Below are 19925 nucleotides of genomic sequence, written 5' to 3'. Positions count from 1 at the left end.
ATTCACCCATAGGTACACCAGTGTATAAACTAGACTCCAGCAGTCCATGCTAGAGGCAGAGCTATGAAGGAAAGGTGACTGACACTGCAGGGGCAAATCAATTGACACAGGAGGCATTTTTTCTTTTTTACGTGTGTTAAAATGTTTTGTGGTGCCCAGGCTCTGGAACCCCGGATTACGCAAAGCCTGACTGAGCATACACTGCAAGCTTCACCAGTAACTAGAACTAAGTCTGCAGAAACAAGTTTGCCTCCCATTTAGAAAGCCAAAAAGCACAAGAGGAATATTCATCCTTTAACAGTCAACATTAGCATTTTGCCTGATGAGTTCCTGCAAACTCAAATTCCTAGAATCAACTAGGTTAGAAGAGAACTTTAAGATCAAAACCAGCCTTTACACCACAACTGCCAAGTCCCCCTAAACCACATCACTAAGGGCCTCATCTACATGTTTTTTGAACACTTCCAGGGATGGTGTTTCCACAGTGTTCCTGGGAACCCTGTTCCAATGCCTGACCACCCTCTTGGTGAAGAAATGTTTCCTAATATCCAGTCTAAGCCTCCCTGGCACAGCTTGAGGCCATTTCCTCTTGTCCCAATTCCAGCATATGAAGCTGCAAGTTTCCAAATTGACCAAACTCAATAACTAACTTATTAATTTGTAGAACTTGCAGACACCTGGCACACGTACTCTTTGCCAGAGTGAGAGAAAACAGATCAAGTGGCTGACAAAAACTGGCTTTACAAAAACTGTAAATCTGGGAGGAAGGGAAATATCTCAAATTTTGTAGCTGCTAACAGTCACTGCCATTATGGTTGATGCTGATTCTCTAAAAATCTTTGGTTTGTAGAAACAAAGAAAAAAAAGCTGTTTGAAACTTTTAATACACCCCAGGTTTTTCAAATGGCTTCAGGAGAATACATTAGATAAAGATTAATAATCTTGTCTACTTTAGTTCATTTACCATGACTGAAATTGTACCAAGTACCAAAACCAGGTCCCAATTCTTTCTACAATTTTACAGTGAAAACATCTTAAAACCACACAAAATCTTCTAAATGCAGCTTTCCACTTCCTTATCTTACCATGCTCACCCCCTCAAGTAAGACTGATTTAATTTTTACTGATGGCTCCATTTCAATCATTTAGTTTGATTCTGCTGCTGCAGATGTTTTGTCCGGTGGTCAGGAAAAAGATGCCAGAGCTTATTTATCAGGCCTTGTAAAATCCTCCCCCACCACCCCAATGGAGTATCAGCAACACTTTTAATTTTCAGGGAAAGCTAACCAACATAATAGACAAAATATTTCCCTCCAGAGGTTTCAAAGCAGTCTCAGTTCAGTACACAGGGCCACTAATTACACAACTGCCTTTGGCATTAGCAGGAACCTGGAGGCTGCAGCGCTGGTTAAGGCTGCTTTCAGTATCTATCTGCACAGAAAATCTGTTTACTTAGAGAAGTTATGCAACACCTCCATTTCCTCTTTCCTTACTAAGGTAAAGCATGGTAACAGAAGGAAAAGGGGTGGAGATTGCAAACAGGCATTTCACAATCTCAAGCAGGGAACAGGTACCTTTCAAAAACACACCTAAACTGGAATTTGCCTCTAACATCTGCCCAAATTGATGATACACTCCAGCACCATCTCTTATTTAAAACTTCAGTATTTCCAGAAAAAAGGCGATGTTACTCAGTTAACCAATGCTGGAATCAACTGCCTGCCTCCAATGGATCGTAAGAATGTATTTTGAATCTGATTAATTTTATTTGGTGGTTTTGTTTTTGGTTGTGTTATTTTGGGTTTGGTTTTTTTTTTTTTTTGGGGGGGGGGGGGGAGGGGGGAAGGTTTGGGTGGGAAGGGCCTGAGAAGTTCCCCCTCTCCCAGATATAGTCGTTCACTCCAGCCCAGGCCAAGCTGCATTGCAAAATTCTCATGAAGATTTTAGTGTTACCTGAGGATTACATGTTCATTCATTCAAGCTGGCAATAAAAGTTTTAATTCTGCAAACATCCTTCCATTTTCCATAAAAACCCCAAACAACAAGAACAAAAAACCCCCACCAAAACAAAAAACAGGTAAAAATTATATGCTACTCAACCTGATGGCACTAGGAAAACTGAGGTAACAAAACCATGCACTCATCAGTCGTCTTTTAACTATGATCTAAAGAGTAAAGAGTATACCTCATATCTCTACTCAGACACTAATAACTGATGAAAACAAAACAAACCAAAAACCCCACAACTCCCAGGACTGGCTTATTCAAAAGAGGAATTATAAGAAGTGTCAAAGCAGCCACAGCAATCTCGACTGGTAAAATGTTTCCAAGGACTTGGATTTAATCACATGTCATTTTCTTTTCCTCTAATCATTTATTTAAAGTCACAGGTTGAATTATTTATGAACAAAAGTTAATTGCATTGAAATGGAGTACTGCCCTCTATTTATCTAACACCTTCTTCAGAGCTCGACCACCTGTCACTAACTAGTTAAAATCTAAAAAAGGCCAGTACAGAATGTAATAAGATTTAACCATTTCTGCAGTATGACTGCAGTTGACTTCCCAAATCTTGTTAAATATGGTACTCCCTTGATCTTGTGATCTGCTGTGTGAATTGCGCAACTGTTTTTACTGACTTTTATCATGACAACATGTGTTTATACTTGAAAAAAAACAAAAAACAAAAAAAAAAAAGCCAGGCAGAAGAACAGCTCACTCACAAAATATTTGCCTTGAATAAGTAAGATATGACTACTTAGTTAAAATTAAAGACATCATTATTTGAGTACAGTCACATCACAGAGCTTCCCTATCCAGGGTTCTTCGAAATTTTCTTGGCTGTCAAAGGATCTTGAAGATCAACGACTTGCATGCATAAGACTGTATTCACACTCTTTGCAAGGTGTAAAATGTAAGCTCAAGGGTACACTCATATAAATATACTGCACATCTATGAAGTGTTAATCTTAAGTCAGCAAGGCCGTATGACAGAAGTAACTATTATAGTCCATGACTGCTCCTCCACATACAGTGTTTTCCAAGTCCCTCATTTCCTTAAAGCAACTTGTTTACTCATCACCTGCCAGGACAAAGAGTAGAGAAAGGATTTTGCAAATACCTCCGCAGCTTGTGCATGGTGATAACACAACAGGAAAAATGGATTTTCATTTTCTCATCACATTATTAGATTAGGTTTATATGCAGATTTAAATGCCCAGGAGTCTGCCACCTGTCCTAAACTTAATTAGTCAGGAATGTCTGAACAACAAGAGCAGATACTTCAGATGTTTTGGAGTGATCACAAGCAAATATCCAAATAATCACCAACACAACTTCAGTGATGCCAAGAACGAAGCAGTAAGCACAGCTCTCTATGAAACAGCCTGAATTCTATTAATGGAGTGCTTCATACTTCTCATCAACACACAGCTGAGCATCTATAAAACCAGAGAACCAACAGAGCAAAGTCTGCAACTGAGTTAAGGAAATGAAGAGCACTAGCTTTCTCATTAAAATATTCGTGCTCATTTACACTGGAGGGGGGAAGAGGGGGAGAGAAAGAGATGGTGAGTTGAAGGCTCAAATCTGCAAGACTTCTCCTCAGCTTTGTTCTTGTTCTGTTTATCACAGCAGTACATCTAAGATTTTCATATTTTCATACTTCCCCTCACCCCCTCCGCCTCCATGTAAAACCAGTGCACTAGATTAAAAACTAGGAAAAACCATCACATTTTCATTTAAAGAGGCACACACATCCATGTTCTATCCATCTATTTCACATCTACAATCTTGCTGAAAGCTGAAGCAAAGCCTCCTTAAAATGTTAATTAGAATTTTATCTATGTAGGTATGTAGCAACTACTGACACAGACAGTGAGTAACTGAATACAATACAGAAAATTCAGTGAATCATCTCCTTACATTGCCATTGGCACATAAATTTAGTCTCATTAGCAGGGGCTACTTAGTTCATTGTAGTAAACAAAGCTGCCGATATGACAGCCTCACATACTTTTCATTCATTCATTCATTGATTCATTCATTCACATTTTTCTTTACTTAGACTTGTAGCATGTGCCATCGAAGAGCCCAATGTTAAACATTCCTGGAGTGCCACAATATGTAATACAATAAAACAGATTACAACCATACCTTTCTTTCACAGCAGTGGTGCCAAGCACAGGTACACCGTAGCAATCAATTTGTTCTGCAGACAGTAAGGCTTTCACAGAATACTAATGCAAAATCTCTTTTCTTTCTCCTTTGACTTGACTCCCCAGTGCCTGGGTCCCGACCAATACAAGGAGGAGGGCAGAATGTCTTCTGCTGAGAGAACCACAACTACTAATCAAGTATACGTGTACAAGGGCACAGGATTAAACCTCCACCAGGCTTGACTCGGGCACCAAGAGCAGCTAAACACATGCACAGCAAGGTCAGAATTAAACACACGCACACGTACGCGCATCTACTTGAGAACACTAATTTATCACACTTTACCACTGACTGCTTTTTACCTCAGGGGAGTAAAATTACATCCTGATGAAGTGACGAGGTTCAGACACAACAGCTACCAACAACAAATCAGATCTCACAGAAACAGGAACCGCGCTCCTAGGTGAACACCCCTCTTCACAGGCTGTTTCAGAAACTCACTGCATGCTGCGCGTGTCTGTATGTGGGTGCGTATGTGCATGCACATGTGTGTGAGTGCATGGGTACACGTATTTGTGCAAGACACACCATTAGGCATTGGCTAAACAAGAACGACAATGTTAAAAGTTAAAAAAAAAAGGCAATAACTCCCTCTAAGACAGTTTTCTTTTTGATTATATTTATCTTTACCTCTTAACATAATCAATCTATCAAGTCTAATTACGCCAGAAGAAAGCATTTTATTATTGTCTAACATAGCAAATGTCAAACAAGCTGCTCATTTACCTTGAAGTTTATTAGCATAGAAATGCAGCATGAAGATGCTCTCAAAATATTGTCACTTGTATTCACATTTTTGAAAACCCACTTAGCAGGTTTTTATTGCCTGGCATGGCTGGGTATTGCATTAGTTCTCAAAACAGACAAGGCATTATTTTAACTGTATTGCCCTTGAGCTAATGTAAGACTTCCTTTAAATGTTCAACTTATATTTAACTTTTCTCTTTGGTTGGCTTTATTTAAACACTTCTTGCACATTCCAGACAGCTGTATATATGTGGATACACGTGTTTTTGTAAGGGTTCATACATGTTCATTTCACATAGCAGTGAAAAGTGAAACACTGAAATTTAAAAGGAAAGATTTTTTTCCCTCTCAAGTTCTGCCCTGTCATGCAGTCTTCATGGCATTTTCCTTACTGTACATGCAGACGTACATTTTACCAAAATCATTGAGATAAACCCTATAAGTTATTATTGGGGGGGGGTATGGGGGGAGAGAGGGGGTGTGTGTTTAGCAACACTGCTTTTGCACATATTCTGTATTGAGCAGAAAACACTGCACAAATACTCCCCCAAATAACCCCCAAAATAACATTTAGCACTCTACCTAGAGCAAACCAGCAACGTATCTTTGAAGTATCAGTGGGTTTGCAGAGACACCAGGAAAAAGCAGTTAATCAATACTGATGAGTTTGTCCTTGACATACTGACCATGTCACCGGGCTATTGTCATGTGATATCATGTCATTTCCCCACCTGGCTCATGACCTTGTCCTTTAAATGACCCAAAGCTTCCCTCAAGTAGCAGGAGGCCCCTCCCCGCTGTCTCAGCAAGGTCGAACGGGTCAGCGTGTCCTCATCTATAATCCACCACCATTTGTCAGCAGGGAGGCTGGAGGAGGCAGGCTTGCTACAAGGGGAGAATGCCCAATTAGGCAGCTGTCACACAAAGCATAGGCTGCAAAATTATCCCCTGTCAAAAGAAAGAGCAGCTGCGGGTGCCAATTACAGCAACCTTTCAACCCTTTAGGTACTGGAAACTACACAGAAGTAAATGAAGTACAATTAGTGATAACAAATCGATGAATTAGGACAGTAAATTAGAAATTACTAGCAGGTGAGCTTAGGTCTCCCATAATACTAAGGGCATGGCACACCCCAGGCAAGGGCACAACATGCAGATTTCACAGAGCACATCAGTTCCATTCTATCCATCTTTCTTGCGTGGAGAGTGTTTTACTCCATTGTTTTCTTCTCACAAGCCCTTTCTGAGCCACACAGCACCAGGGAAAGGAAAATAACGGAACTCAAAGAGGAAAGAAGTTGTAGCAACTGATCTTGCCTCTTTATCCTGGCAAAGGCAGTTTCCTCCTTTCTCAGGAGGTCCGAAGGGCCAGCACAAGCTCTCTCTAGTAAGCATACTCCATTTCAGTCCAACATTTGACATTTGCTGCACCTCACGTTCCATGTGAACATGATTCACCTCAGAAAACACAAACAAAACAAGAACCAAAACAAGTGATAAACTCTCAGTGCATTTTATGCCATTTACACTTGAAACACTTAAATCTGAGTTAAGTGCTAGACTTTTGCCTACAGGGGGAAGACTGACTTCACCACATTTCAGTTCCCTGACGCATCATGCAGTAGCATCTTTAAACACACATACAGCCCTAAGTTTGCCAGCAAAGTTTCCAGTCAATGCTTTTTTTTGCCCCTTTTTTCCCCTTGGTGAAAAATATCCAAATATATTTTTACCCTCGCTATTTTCTTAAGCAGCCAACCTGGAAAGTTACTGGGTGCTGGTACCCAAAGGCAGGTTCCACAGACCACAGTAAATCCAGCTTCTTCTCTGGTGTGTTGGGTCAGCCCTTTGCATAGTGGGAGTTGAACTGGGGGCAAGTGATGGCCATGGGACCCTTGGGCTCTGCCCTCCCCGAGGCAGCCACAGAAAGGTGATCAGCTTACTAGCCCACAGGTATTTACAGAAGTCTAGAAAACAGAATAAGAAAAAAAAGTAATAGGATAAGGGTATGAAGATGGATCATTAATATACAACCACCTCAAACCACAGTTAAAACAGCTGAAACAGCGGTTTAACAGCGGTTAAAACAATGCCTTTATATTTAGGTGCTTTGAGTCTAAGAAACAAACAAGTATGAGGAACAAAATTCATATTCCAAGATACCACCTCCTCTCTCCAGCCAGCTCACAGTCATTTCAAAGTGAAGGAAGCTGCCATTTATCTTGTCAATTCTCTCCTTTCATTTCCCATTCCCTAATCTCAAACCGACCTTCTTTATATTCTCATGCCTTGTAACCACACTGAGTGCTGAGGACAGCAGTCCAGATTTTTCCCAGAAGCAGTAATACCTGTATGCTCACACTGTAATTCATACATGTACTCACACACATTTATACTTATGCTAACACATTCACCAAAATATGAAATGTGGTAAAAATTAAGTCACTGATCTCCAAGATGCAATGTCCTATAGTTAGCTCTTGCTCTCTAGCCAGCCTGGAATGTTTCACTATCTAAAAAAGCCAAACCAAAAATCAAACAACCTCAAAAAACACACAAACCAAAACCCCAAACTTGCTTTCATAACTCTGGTAAGAGAAAGCATAATACAACCCTAACTATAAATAGCTGTAAAAATGTTCATTTAGCAGCAGCAGCAATAATGCTCATCAAGTTTGACGTTTTCTTTTGAGTAGCATATGGAAACTGTAGAGTACTGAAAGAGTTAATGTGTTTAGAATTCAGTTTCCATCATACTTGGGTGACTATCTCTTTAAATAATTTAAATCCTCTCCATCAACTACAAAGCTGTTTTGAAGCCATTTAGCTTTGTTCTTTACATGTGTTCTAATTAAGAAATGACCTTGTCATCACACACACCAGAAATCCTGGATTATTTCCTGCAGCAAAAAAAAAAATCCACGAAGCCAAAAAAAAAAAAAAAAGGGGGAAAGGAAAAAAAAATACACACTTCTTCCTTTAGTGAGGAGCTGAGGAAGTTGTTGGTTGGCTGAATGCTGAAGCAGTTTCACCGCATAATTTTGCGTGTGTGTGTGCTGCTGAATGTCACAGGGCGGGTTGGTGTGACCTTGAGCTACATCAGCAGCACAGCAAGGGTCGAGATGCCTGCAGGCGCCCTTGTACTGGATTTGCAAGACAAAAACCTTCAAACTGGCTGAAGGACATCTTAAATCTCTTCAAAGGTTTTCCGAACTAATCTGGGCTGCTCTTAGCCGGATCTGTGCCAGTGTGAGAGGCAAAATTAAAAACAAGGTCTTTGACAGGATGTTGTCTCCTCTTAACCCTTCTCATGCAGGAGGCAGAGCATCACCAGCACGCTGAAGGGATACTTTCATAAGCCAGAGAGGAGCTCAGCTCAGCCAGCACCATTCTTTCATAACAAAATTACGTAAGCAACCATTTACTGGGAATGGTACTGTTATTAATTCCGAACACCCAGCCAGCCATCCCCATCCCTCTGCCCCCTGCTCCAGCTTAAACTGTGATGCTCCAGAGCGGTGCTGGGCTCTGCGTCCAAGCACTGCAGCAACAGACCCTTGCTCTCTGAATGCTCCCTCATCCTCCTCAGGCTTCAGGCAGGAGAGAGGGGAGGTCAGCACCACACAGTCCCAGCCCTGCCATAAAATAAATATACTGTGGGTGAAGATGATTCTTCCGAATGAAAGTGGCAGCACCTACCACGATCTGTTGCATGTTAAGGCAAGGGGGGTAAGAGAAGGAGAAGGAGGAGGGTCAGGAACATGCAGAGGGCTACTTTGGCAGGCATCAGATGTGTTCTATAAGAAGAAATTAAAAAGGTGTCCACTCCCCATCTTAACCTGTGATTTCCTCCTTGGTCATCCTGAGCCAAGAAGGCAGCAGAGGAGTGGGTATTAATATGCAACAGGCCTACCAAGAGTTTGAGATCACGACTGTACGCACCGGGGAGACAAAAATAAATAAATTAATCTGCCAGCCTGCCTGCTTTTGACTGCTCATCATCTGACAGACAAGTGACACAGAGGCTTTCTACAATCTTGAGCAAGCACGTAGAGATAAGCTCTAGGAAAGGCCCTAGGAACACATGGTTACTCTACAAAACCACAAGTTTACCCAGTGGATTTGGCAACTATCAGCACATCAAAGGGATGGACGCTGTCTTCAGAAGCATACTTGCACACAGAACCTCCAACTTCAGTCAGTTTGCCAACAAGAGTAAGCTTCTGTACATCCGGAAAGTAACATGGATTCCCACATATCGAAGTGGAGAAAAACCATCACCACCTGCTCCCCATCTGTTTTAGCAGTAGTGTTATTGATCAGACGAAACTATCAAGTTTCTACAGGAAAAAAAAGAACAACAGATGATTTAAAATAACCTCAGTTTAATCAAGAGGATCCAGCACTGCACTTCAGAACTGCCTTTCACTATTTCTAGGATATCCGCCAGGCAAGTCCTTGAGGAGTAGGGGAAGGAGCCGCCACTCGTACCAGCAGAGGGTGTTGTGATTCTTCTCTGGTTGAGTTCCAAGGGCTTTGCTTAGCCTGGTTTTCGACAGTCGTTTTTTAAAGTACTATAGTCTATTAGGCAGGAACAAAACACATTCAAGTTTACTGAAGAGGGACACAGCTTTGGCAGTTATGTCACAACAGCTATAACACTACCCTCCAACTACCACTAAAATAGACTCACTCTCTCACTCCCAAGAACCACGTCTCTTCTCACAGAATAACCTCTCCTTGTTAGAAGGCTGTAACCATTTTTAGTTTTCAGTAGTATTGGTGACGGTGCCTTCTGTGCCAGCACAGGAGGAACTCGCATTGTACAGATGCTTTTCCACAGACCTGCCAAGGCTTTCAATGCATTTGTTATGCTTGGACAGAGGGCCACAGCATTCCTGCAGCACCTGGGTGTCAGAACAACCCCTGTGATTACTCAGAACAGCCTCCAGGCTGGCTCTGCCCTAGGGACCTGGCCTGCCTCACCTGTGCAGCGCTAGGGAGCAGGAGGCTAGAGGTGGCACACAACCTTGTGTGCCTTTCCTACCACCTCAGGGCCTCTGGCAAATGGACATTAAGCAGGTCCACATATGTGGGTTCACTGACATTTCTGCAGAAATCTGTCCTTTTTGCAGCCTTTGAATGACAGGACACCACAGAGGCTGCCAACTGTGGTTAAAATAAAAAAATAAACAAAAAATAAAAAAGGAAGATTTTGGTCCCTTAGCCTATTACACAATTATTGTAGTACTGGGTCCTACACTGTGTTTCCTAGAAAACCTTTCAGTTTACTCCAGGGTTACCAGGAAAAGTAATTAGGAAAGACCCACTTAAGTAGTTCAGATGTTACCTGTTAGCCTGGCAGAAAACGCAATGAAGTATTTTCACAGCGCACACAGCTGACCATGCAACATCCAGGGTTTCTTAAGTTTCTCCAACATGTAACAAGGCAAAAATACATCATGGGTTTTCCAGACATCAAGCACTGTGAAAACCCCAAACAAAACCAAAGAACTCCTATTGCAGTGCTCCAGCTGAGCAGGGTGATTTAAATGCACAACAGCTTTCAAGCCAGGCAGTCACTGCTGCCAAGCATGGGACACATTGTGTGGCCCTGCCAGAAGTATAAGCCAAAAGCCAAAAATACAAATTAGCAGCTTTCTTCCAGGGCCACAACAGTCCAGCAAAAACTTTCCAAATCAGGCTGTCCTAAGAACATCAGACAGAAGCAGCAAGCGTGGTTACACAGCACTTAGCCACGACTCAAAACCTACAGCAGCAACCTATGCAACCACAGACCCAAAACACAGCCATCATGACAACGTATCTGCTGTGAGGTCATTCATTTCTAACCATCTGATAAAAACAGTCTTTGTGGCCACAACTTCCCATGGCCAGCAAGCACCGATAGGCAGGATTTTCTCTCCCCGCTTTGCTCCCTCCATGGGCATGTTCACACAAGCACACACAAGCCCTACAATGGACGGAACGAGCATTTTACAACCGATCCAATGCAGGTTGTCCACACAACCTTAATTCTGCCATTCCTTAGCTGCTGATTCTGACTATACAATATTCATGTTCTTTAATCATAAGGCAGCTATTTCACACCCAGAGTACTTCTGTGCAGAAAAAAAAAGCGTAAAGATGGCAGAATTTAGTATCATGTATTCTTTCCCCACCTGGACCCCATTATTAAATAAAACCATACCTGCTAAAGCAAAGATACTATTGATTAAAGCATTCTCTTACGAGCAAACATAGATACTTCCACTGGTACTGCTATTAACAAGGAAAAGTTGAAAAACTGTCCTGTGATACTGTCACCTAGTACTGCTGACTTAACTTCCTGGCAGCATCCAAAGCAGCCCTTGGTCTAGCACCACGTGTGAGACTTCTAGAAACAAGAGTTAACATTTACAATTCTCATTACTGCATATTCTGTTACTGTTTATGAGCTAACTGTAGTGTAAAGCAATGACAATTTAAGGACAAATTAGCTATGGGTGGCTACCAAATTTAAGTAACCAGACTAAACAGAAAATTTGATAAATTGCTCTTTGTAGTTCTAATATACTAATATATTAGTAGCACTAATACAGTACAAATAAGGGATTTTGTGTAAAGGGAAGCATCATGAGATACAAATTTAGTACTGCAATAATAGCTAAAACATTAGTACAGATAAATCTTACAATGCTTATAAAGAAAAATAGACCTGAAAAATTAAAATGAATACTACTATGAAGTGCTAGATACATCAACTTAATCATTTATATGGATTCTACATCTCTAAAGTCATGGAACTTAAATGTAAGGAAGCAAAGGCAAAGAAGCCTTATCATTCGCATATCAGTTTCAGGTACACTTTATATACCTAGTAGTCTTGCATGGTATGCAATATAGTACTTATATTAGTATATAAGAAGTTTATTATTACTACTGCTTAAGAGCAACAGCTAAGGGCATGATGTACTGAATAATGTAGATTAAACTGATCCAGTACAGTGATTATTTCCATATCCACAAAGGGGGGAATCTTAATAGCTTGTCAGTGTTTATATGGTTACAAAGGAAATAACCTTATTCCACCGAGATCTCAATTAACACCCAGACATCATCCACACCTTGCTAGTAAAACTAGACATTTATTTTAGGTCTCCCAGCAGCTCTCAATTTCAGCAACAAACCTCTGTAGATGTTTTGCCAAAAGCAGTAGCTTCCAAACCTGCTGACACCTCTCCATGAGGTGCATCTAAAAAAAGCAAGCCTGACTGGATGACTACTTGCACAGATAGCACTACTTATCTGGGGGGTGGTGGTAGTGGGTGGTGATGGTGGTCTTTTCCTCATTCAAACATCTCAGATATCCATCTAAGAACATTATCAGTACTTTATATTACATGCACTCATGAATATGGTTTATTTTAGCGTTAAACTTGTCAATTTTAGTGTTAAACTTGTTAAATGTTCTGATGAGGAATTACATGAGCATTCACAGAAGAATAAGGTCTGTATCCACATTTAAGATTAAGTGTTTTGCTGAATCAGGGCCCTGTATCCTAATGCAGGTTTTTCTCATTGCTGTGCCAGTTTATTTTATTCAGTACAAAGCCACCAACAACCTTTGAGTTCTTCTGTTCAAGGTCATTTTTAACATTCACAAGCACAGCTTTTTGGCTGTCTGCAGAGGAAAAGATTTTTTTAAAGTGCATTTCAGAGCAAAGTGATGTCTGGAAACATCTTTAAGTGGTGAAAAACATCGTTTAAAGTTGCCTTAATCAGTAGTCTCTTAATAATGCTACTTTGCTACCTATATTACCGTAGGCTTTAATTTAGCCTTCAATCTCTGCAGCCACCCTTATCTGGAAGGTATAAACATGACGTAAAAATCAGTTTCAACTCCTGCAATCTTGCAAGTCTAAGATACACCTCCCACTCTTTGCCTTTGAAGACATCCAGTACAGAATCAGGTTCCTGAGCTCCTTCTGCTGCTCTGCCAGACACAACCTTTTCTACAATTGCACTTAAAAGGGAGGTGGGAAGCTGGCTACATTCAACAATAATCTGCAGTATAAAAAAAAAAAATCCACAAGTTTGTTTATGCTTTATAAAGTTAAAGATTCCCTGTTCCCCAGTTCTCCTCTTTCATCACCCCACAACCTCCTTAGGCTTCTGTATCACTTCTTCCTTTCTGTAATTAAGGAAGTCTAACTGAGGAGAGAAAAATAAGCATTTATTTTACACTTCTGATTGTGCTGTATTAACTATTATTATTATTTCATCAGCACCCGACTGCTAAAGAAATATCACAATGGGGGGGGGGAAAACATTTTTTTTTTTTAGACAAATACTTCAGTCTGTATCATCACTGAAACATTACATTGCCAAAGACAATAGAAGAGTATTTAATGAAGAGCAGCTGAAAGTTAATACTGGCAATCTCAGCTATCATTACAAAGCAAGAAATGGCATCCTGATTAGAGAAAATAGTTATGAGAAGTCAAAAACTGGAAGTGTCTGGCAGGCAAGCATCTTTTGTATACATGCACCTTATCTCTGTATGTACGCATCTATGTTAGATGTCAATACTTTATCCTGGTACCCCAGGCCATTTTGAGAGAAGAGTAAGAAACTGACAACCAGGTAAGCACAACACAAGAATGAATTACACTTGTGCAGTTCCAGCAACAATTACACTGCAATACTCTTGCCACATGTCCAACAAAACAGCTGAAGCCAAAAGCAGTCAACAATGACTCCCAGTTATCGAGTGCATTTGGGTACTCAGTTGCCAACTGCATTTCTTTCTCCCAAACATGCTTAATTTTATCTTCAACAATACTAATTCCTAGGCCATACAGTGACTCAAACCTCTTCTGTTCTCCAGCTAGCAAGAGCATCAGAAACCCATCTATCACACTGATTCTCTATTTTGTTATTCCACTTTACAACATTCTTAATTTAGGATTGCAGGTGCTTTGCCTTGTACTCAAGCCAGGGATTCCCACTTTACTGCATACATCTAAATTTGCAACATATTAGGCACCTTTTTTTTAATCTTAGAAATTCAAATGTTTATGAACCTCTAATACCTTTGTAGGTTTTAGACCTCTTGACTACTTCCATATAACTCAAGTGGTATTAAATCTCATATTAAAGTCCACAGAAACTTCAGTAGAAGTGAGATTTATCCTGGTCCTAGTCAAAGGCAGTACTGTAAACTTAAGTCTAGACTAAGTCATCAGAACCAGTAATGTTTTTTTTTTTTACTAGAAAATAATCAAAATAATAAAAAGGAAAAGGAAAGTTCTTCAGCAATTATCCTTAACTATTCTCTTTCCTTTCTTAGAAACACTAGAAAGACCCTTTCACAAACAAAACCTCTTGTCTTGTAAACACAAATACTCAGACCAAACACACTGTCTCTATAAAATGAACGCACAACAACTCCACACTCCTAACAATTTTTTGAACAACAGAAGATCACACCAAACTATTGTCTTAGGAAAATACAAAGCACATTAAAATTGTTCTGCTTTTTCAGAAGACAATCAGTTTTTATTCAGTGCACATTACAAAACTTAATTCCAGTTTCTCAAAGTGTAAATGGTCTGTTCAAGTTTGTCTAATTCTTGATATTTTGCCAGTTATAAAACTTTCCCCACCACCACCCCCAGGCTGACTGATTCAAATAATCTAAAATATGAAGCTTTCATGAATTTTCTTACATGCACCAAAAGTTTTCAAAGCATTTACAAGACCTTTCTCAACTTTCACTTTTTTTCATTTATGGATGACTAACAGTATGTCTGTGTGCCAAACAGATGAAAAATGCATTCGTCAAGAGGCATGAATCTACATAAAACTACAGACTTGCTGAATTAAAATATTATTATACAATTATTTTCCACAAACCAAAACAAAAAGCAAAGAGGGCTGAAACACCTCTCCTGTGAAGTCAGCCTGAGGGAGTCGGGGGGTTGCCCAGCCAGGAGAAGAGAAGGCTCCAGGGGCACCTTAGAGCAGCCTTCTAGTACCTAAAGGGGGCCTATGAGAAAGCTGGAGAGGGACTTTTTACAAGGGTATCCAGTAAGGACAAGGGGGAATGGCTTTAAACTGAAAGACAGTAGATTTAGATTAGACAGTAGGAAGAAATTCTTTTCTATGAGGGTGGTGAGATGCTGGACAAGCTCAGAGAAGCTGTGGCTGCATCATCCCTTAAAGTGTTCAACGCCAGGCTGGACAGGGTGAGTGGAAGATGTTCCTGCCCATGGCAGGGAGGCTGAAACTAGATGATCTTTAAGGTCCCTTCCAACCCAAACCATTCAATGATGCTTTACAAAATAGTGCATACGTAAATACCAGATGCCCTTCTGCAGGTTGTTTCATCTTTCAGTGGTTAATGGATAAGCCACATTAGGGAGAGAAGAGAAACAAAGCCCTAAACCTTTTCTCTTGCACTGTTTTCCATGTTAGTATTAACAAGCATCAAACAAAGCATGACCAATCAAAGTACCAACCATTGAAACAATAAAGGACCCAATTTATTTGCTCACAAGAGCAGAATTAACATTATAGTAACCCTCAAAGCATATGACAACCAACAAAAACAACTATACACAGAGTTCACCTACCCACATCCCTGCGTTGTAGATCCCAACATTATCCAAAGGATTGCCCATGCTCATGAAGCAACCTTCTCATCAGTCACGTTCACATTGCATTGTCACATTGGAACATAAAGAACAGATGAGAAATGTCTGTGGGAAGAATCTCATAGAAAATTTCCTTCCCCTAAGTCTCTTCTTATGTATGAGGCTTTCCACAGCAGGGGCAATTTGGCTTTAGAATATTCATGCTCACTAGCACCTGACATCAAGGTTCATTTCTCTGCAAAAGAGTCTCCAAAGGATAATAAAGTAAAAGCCTGAACACTTGCAAGAAGCATGTAATAATGCAGAGAAGCAGTAAAGATCACTCCTGCTCTAAGCAAAGGGAATAAATAGATAATCATAGAAAAGAAACTACTAAGATCTTCCAAAAGCCTTCTATTTAAGAACAGAAAAAGAAAACTGGTCTTCAAACGTAACAACCACTGATATCTAATGCATGTCTTTCCAGGTGAGCTGGGTCAGAAACACATAAAAAGCCTCTTTTCCCCTCATCCCTGGTTTGTTGGTTTTGGTTTATTTTAATTTTTTTCTTTTTTCCTTTAATCCAAACCAGAATGCCCAAGCTGCCGCTTGCTGGCCAGATCCAATCCACTGTAACCATTTATCTGACCAGCTGCCCACTCCTTGTTGTCCTCCCCAGTGGCTAATTAGATATAGGAAGAAAGCAGGCAAAGCCTAGGGGAATTACTCTCACATCTGATTTCCCACTGCTATATTTCATGAGAATCTGCAGCTTCCACTCAAAAAAACTGGGCAGAAATCATCATGGAGCAGTGACGGTGCTCACATGACTGTCGTATATGCCTGTTAATGTATGTGAACTTTGTTCCATGTCTGTTAGCATGACCAGTCCCACATCAGTGTGACTGTATATTACCCATACATTTGTTACATATGTGCTACATCCTAACACAGTTCTCCACATGGCTACAGATGCTGTCATCTGTGGTCCAGACCCTCCAGAATAATGCTGCTCCCTGGAAAGATTGAACACTAGTTCTCCTAATTGACAGGTTTCTCACCAATCCAGGCAACAAATGCTTTAAACTGGGGTAAGTTTTTTCCTTTCCAGACAGGTACACTTCACTGAGGAAGGCTCTCCATGCTTACCGAGTAACATTTTACTGTAATTTGAGAGTGACTGCTAGCTGCCACCACAACTTGATCAGGGCATGCATACTAATACTCTTGGACTGCTGCCATATTTTCCATATATGTTTTATTATAGCTTATCTCCTTAATGTGGAAGACATTTATCTTTGATTCTTTCAAAATGCAGAAGTAAAAAAAAACACCCCACTGATATTGTAGAACTGGTTTTAGCACAGTCCAGGCTATTTTAAATTGGGTCACCATAAGCTCTCCAGGCAGATGTTTCTTTGTCATCAAAGACGAGTAACAGCATTGAGTTAAACTTTTGGTTTAACAAGCTCTTCTGAAATTTAAGGGCTAGAATTTCTAGTAACAATCTGGTAAACTTCTAGTCAGAGTTTCCCAATTTATCAGCAAGTTTCAAAATTAAGAGTACAGAAAAAGAATTTTGCCTATGGCATTGTCCTCTATTTTAGTGAGCCTTACAACAAGCACAGGGACTGGTAAGTACAAAGACAACAGTGACTGAACCCGAGTAGGAGAAATCTAAGCAGCTCCAACAGTAGTTACTCATGAGGTGGGGACAACAGACAGATGATGGAACAAACACAGAACTTATAAAACTGAGCCCACAAATTCAAGAGCAGATTAATGACTATGATCAATGAGGGGGAAAAAAAAAAAATAAATCAAAATAATCTCACAGACACCAACCAACCATCATCAGAAATATGAAGATCTTCCCATTCCTTACATAGGGAACATATGTGTCCTTACATCAAGGACCACAATGAGAAGGAGCATAATTTCAAGAACAAAAAAGGCTTATTGATACATGCTTTTGGAACAAAGCAAGTCAATTATATTTTGTTAGTTAAAAAATAAAACAACCCCTTCCAAATATATTTTGAAGATGAACTGTATCAATGTCCTGCAAGAACATAATTTGTTCTAGAAACCTGAGTATCTTGTCTTACGGAAAAACAAAACAACTCCAACCAAAACATGTACTTATACTAACTTGACCAGTTGCTCACAAAAAATTACCAACCCACATAAGAAACAGGATTTACTAGTCTTTCATAATGGTAAAGGACACAAGAAAATTCTTTAATCCACCCACCAAGAAAACAACTTGCCACTTCTCAGTTGTTTGAAACAGGAAACAAATCTAATAAAGTACTCCAAATGGAAGTAGCTTCTAAAGTCATACTTTCTTACAACTACTAATACACCATACAAACTTCACACAATGTCATCCACCAACAAAGAAACCCTGGTTTATGCATTACACGCATTACATACACCGCACTACCAACACCCATAAGAAAAAAGGCAGGAAAGGGCCAAAACTTCTCTGCCTAGTTTTCTTCTCTACTTACAGAGCTAAGCTCCTCCATCAGAATAGTCAGGGTCTGCAGTTTCTAAGTAGTAGTCTGTATGGGTTCACTAAAAGCACAGTGCAAACCTATACATGGATTTGAACTCCGGTTTCTGTATCTATCACTATATAAGAGAAGTGGGTGAACCCTCTTCCTCTATCAGCTGTGCATGGCATTTGCACTCTTCTACCTTTGCCTCTGTTCCTGCTCTCCCCCCAGTTTGTGGCCAAAACCACACATAAAACAAAACGCAGAATCATAGAATGGTTTGGGTTGGAAGGGACCTTAAAGATCATCTCGTTTCAACCCACGTGCTCCTTGCTCACAACCTGCTGAACTTGATAATGTCCCCGTCAAAGACTTTTTTCCCTTTTAGTCAGATATATCACAACTCTAGTTCTGTGGATGTAAACAAAAACAGAATACGCAGTTTTCTGCTGCACACACTCAAAATATAACTCATTTCAGAAAAAAAGTTTTTGGCACTGCAGAGCTTGATAAATGTACAATGGCTTTATATGGAGCAAGATACAGAGGTTTTGTTGTTATTTCTAATAGGGACGCTCTTTGGCCAGAACACTCCTGTTCTCTTGTGTAATGTCTATAGGAGAGCCAGGGAGCGTAAGAGGCTGAATGCTACTGTTTCCCTGAGAGAGGAAGGGGTTGTTCCCTGGAGATGGAACCTATGCTGGGCAAGGAAGCTGCTTCCCATAAAGGCTGGCATGTAAGAGGCAAGACCTTCTGGTCCACCCTCCAAAGAAGTCACCAGAACAGCTAAGCACCTGGGTTACTCTCTTCTCTTATGACAGCCAAAGAAAAAAGCAGAAACCAAAATGCAGTTACAATTTTCCATCAAGGTCTCTCTCACATAACAAAACTTTTGCAATGACCATACAATGAAACTCAGATTTTGCCATGCAAAACTTTGCTTTTCATCAACTTCTGGAAAAACTTACTCTTGGAGAAGGTAAGAGAGAGAGTATATTTTAAATAATCCACACTAAAAAGGAAACTCTGAAAGATACAGCTGTTGCAGGCAAACAAAAGAAAAATACTTGGCTCTTGCTTCTTATCTAATAGAAGGATGTACACGTCAGCAAAAGAAAAACAGGTGATACACGACCTCAGGCATTCATAATGCAGACACTTAAAGGATCCAGGTTGATTCTTCATCAGAAAGAAAGACATTCTGAGACAATTTGGAGGTTTTCAAAGTTACACAAATCAGCTGATTGAAAATACAAGTATAGACAGGGGTCCTGCAGAAGTAATTAATGCTGGGGGTGGTGGAATAAACTACTACAGGTGGTGACTGAAGCAGAAAGTTTAAATGAGCTCAGGAAAGACCAAAATTACTTTCCAAATTGATAATGGAGCAGCAGCATCAAAAACAGTCACTTTGCTTTTCTTTCCTGCCAGGCGAGACTTAATATTGCATGCCATTATTTTAGTGCATCTTTTAGGTCTTTAATATTGTACAGCATTTACTTCTATTAAAAACACAGGCTGCACAGCCATTTTATTTAAATGCTACAATGATACACCTCAAAAAGGAAAAACTGACACTGTACCAAATGAGCAGCACTCATGTATGGATTGGACCAGCCTTCCCCAAAATCACATTTTAGGTGGATTCAGGCCACCCCAGGCCTCAGGTACAACTGAAAGACATCCAGAAAGGGATGCTCCCTGATACTACAGCTGCCCCAAACTGAAACCCACATATCCAGCCTGGTCTGACGTGTTTCCCTCCTCATCTTTCTTCCTTCTGTTACACGAGGGGAATCATTATGCAGCTCAAGGCTGTGAG

General features: G+C 40.3%; 1 protein-coding gene across 12 annotated transcripts in view; it reads right to left on the bottom strand.

Moving 5' to 3' along the window:
- NRIP1 (nuclear receptor interacting protein 1) overlaps positions 1-19925 on the bottom strand; it is a 141064-nt gene that overhangs the window by 26713 nt on the left and 94426 nt on the right. Inside the window, exon 1 of one of the 12 annotated variants that reach the window (XM_061453792.1) lies at positions 6725-6920. The exons of the other annotated variants lie outside the window; for them this stretch is intronic. The gene's annotated coding sequence lies outside the window, so the exon portion shown is untranslated. Of the gene's footprint in view, positions 1-6724; positions 6921-19925 lie in introns of those variants that run through there. 12 annotated transcript variants of the gene reach the window in all.

Source organism: Pezoporus flaviventris, unplaced genomic scaffold (genome assembly GCF_033815535.1).
Source record: "Pezoporus flaviventris isolate CSIRO_AGI_PZ_B2104156 unplaced genomic scaffold, CSIRO_AGI_Pfla_v1 ptg000015l, whole genome shotgun sequence".
In the NCBI taxonomy this organism is placed as follows: Eukaryota; Metazoa; Chordata; class Aves; order Psittaciformes; family Psittacidae; genus Pezoporus; species Pezoporus flaviventris.
The sequence above is the reverse complement of the archived record's forward strand: the minus strand, read 5'-3'. Positions and strand labels throughout refer to the sequence as shown.